The sequence below is a fragment of the Papaver somniferum genome, chromosome 11 (genome assembly GCF_003573695.1).
Source record: "Papaver somniferum cultivar HN1 chromosome 11, ASM357369v1, whole genome shotgun sequence".
In the NCBI taxonomy this organism is placed as follows: domain Eukaryota; kingdom Viridiplantae; phylum Streptophyta; class Magnoliopsida; order Ranunculales; family Papaveraceae; genus Papaver; species Papaver somniferum.
In genome coordinates this window covers 29,141,299-29,144,263 of record NC_039368.1, presented here as the reverse complement: position 1 = coordinate 29,144,263, position 2,965 = coordinate 29,141,299, and positions in this window count along the sequence as shown.

Genomic DNA, 2,965 nt, shown 5'->3' with positions numbered 1-2,965 from the left:
AACGTAATATCACGTAATATCAATACAAACTTGTAGATTAGGGACTATTATACTCTTCAAAACTGAAAGAGAAACCTAATTATTCTACAACAAGGACAACTAGAATAAATCTAGAGATGTCTTGTTAAAATTTCTTAAGGAATTTATGAAACACCTTAATTGAAGTTTTCTTTCTAGTTTATATTTCGACCAACTAGTGTCGGTATACGATCGTGAACTGAAATCTGTAAAACCTAGGGGATTATGATTAACAATTCTTGGATGACCTTATATCAGAAGACAAGAACCTTAGAAAAACAAGAATTATTGAATTAACCTAGATTACAAGTTGCGTAACTATCAAGAATATTATTACCAACTTGTGCTCTGTGATCCCCAAAACAAAGTCTTATTGTCTCGCTCTTGTCCACGATGAACATAAGTAATGGAAAACAACCTTATGAAGCTTACACCAATTTTCCAAGGGATGATTTGTGTATCTTACATGAACCCTTTATTTATAGTGAACGGTTGAATAAAATATAAGCAAGTTTGTGAGCTATTTTCCTTTTACAAAGACTCTCCGTTCCTTATTTTGAGAGTCTTTCCTAAGTTACAACTCTTACATAAATAATTAAGAATTAGTTAATTTAGCATAAATTGTATTTTTATTTAAACAAAATTATAATTTTACTTATAAAGGAGTTTAAAACATCACACACAGTTTAATATGGTAATCAATTGTGTGTGGAAGAATACCCATCTCTCCTAGATAAGAAAACATCAAAAACTTGACCAAAAAGGTATCTGTTAGAACACTGCTCGGTCGAACTCGCAAGCGTTGCTATCTCAAGCTTGTTTGTCAAGTTTAGTTGCCAAAACTATAAGTTTTGATTCTAGTCTACTTATAGCTAAGTCTCGGACTAGGATAGAAAGCGTAGTTGAGCTCTAGACTCCACAACGTTGATCATAAAAAGACGAAGAACTACTCAAGGAACTGGTGGAACTTCATCGACTAAAAGGTATGTGGATACTTGAACTTATCTACACTCAAAAGTCTATCTACTCTATATCCTATTTTTAGACAAAAGTCGACTTCGATTATACACATTTGCTATTTCGATCCGAGTTTATCTCGCTTATCTATTTCTCGAAATATATGTTGGTAAGCTTTCGCTTTGGCCGAGTTCATCTTTACAAGTGAGAAAGTCATGTTGATTATTTCAATATCTTAAAAATCGCTTTGATGAGAAATAGCGTGTGAATAACCTCTATTTAACATCCTCTAAGAATGTTTCAATGATTGAAATGAGAGTTTAGAATATATAACCTTGAATTGATATAAACATTGTATGTGAACTCATACTTGTGTAAGTCCATAATCTTTGAACTAAAGTATGTGTGCTTTACTGGTTCAGGAAGTCCGGAAGCTAAGTCTGCGTACCCGTACGCGTACTGCCGGAAGTCCATATCCCATGAATTTATGCTGGATTTTTTGAATTGAAAACAAACTCAAACCGGGTACTTAAGTATGCGTACCGGTATGCATACTTGAGCGGGTTATTTTCTAAAAAATGGTTTATTCGTGAACTAAGACATATATAAACTAAGGAATGCATATTTGCAAACCTTGGCTATAATGTTCATGAATCGATTCGAGTGAATCAAAATCGTTTTTGCTTATATTGTGTCTTATATACTTCTATGAGATCTAAGCAATTATGTGTGATACAAATTATTTTATCAAGTCTTCGACTTTGGGTCGTAGAAACTCTTAGTTGTGGGTGAGATCAGCTAAGAGAATCAAGTGTGTAGTATTCTGCTAGGATCAGAGACGTAAGGAGCGCAACTGCACCTTGGATCAATGTGAGATTGATTGGGGTTTAAATACATTCCAGACCGCAGTTAGTTTATAGTAGGCTAGTGTCTGTAGCGGCTTAATACGGTGTGTGTTCAATCTGGACTAGGTCCCGGAGTTTTTATGCATTTGCGGTTTCCTCGTTAACAAAACTTCTAGTGTCTGTATTATTTCTTTTCCGCATTATATTTTGTTATATAATTGAAATATCACAGGTTGTGCGTAGAATCGAACAATTGGTAAATCCAACCTTTGGTTGTTGATTGAAATTGATTGATCCTTGAACATTGGTCTTTGGTAACGTTCAAGTTAATTTCTCTTGTATTCAATTAGACTCGCAGATTTCTATTTGCTTGAGTAAGTATTGAATCGAGAAATTGAGATATAACTCTTTGATATACTTTTTATTAAGATTGAGTCTGACTGTCTAGTTAATTCTATTAAAAGTATATCGGAGTTGTCCATACAAATTGCTAAGCGAAATATTTGGTGAGGTTGTTGTACCCCCACTTTTTCAGTATCTAGTCATGTTTTCACGCTCAAGTCCGTGAATATCCTATTCACGAACTGCAACACTTATAAATCACTCATAACTTCTTCGTTAACTCAAAATTGAGTGATTCTTGGCTCGTTGAATTCGTAAGCTCATTCGCTCAACATAAGGACCTTTTTGGGGACAAAGGTTATTATCACTAAAGTCACGGCTCAAATGTTCTTAAGTTATACATAAATGTTTATTTACCGTCATAGGAATTTTTTCATATAGTGAGCACTTGTTTCGATAGGTTAGGAAGGTATAATTGAACACGAGTCCAAATAAAATCAGCTACCATATACCTTTGTTGGTGAAGTCCCTGTTGATGTCTTTGTTTGATCTCCAGTCTTCAATATTCGAGGGTTATTCAGTGATGTCTGATACTCAACTACACACTTCTAATCCTAGTCCAAGACTTGAATTTAGTAGACCCGAAATCAAGATATAGTTTTATTCATCTAATATTGACAACAACCTTGAGATAACAAAACTTGTGGGTTCAACCGAGCATTTCTCTAACAAGGAATAACCGATGCTGATCAAAAAAGGTGTCCTACTCGGAATATTCCCCATAACAAAGACGATAGAGAAGA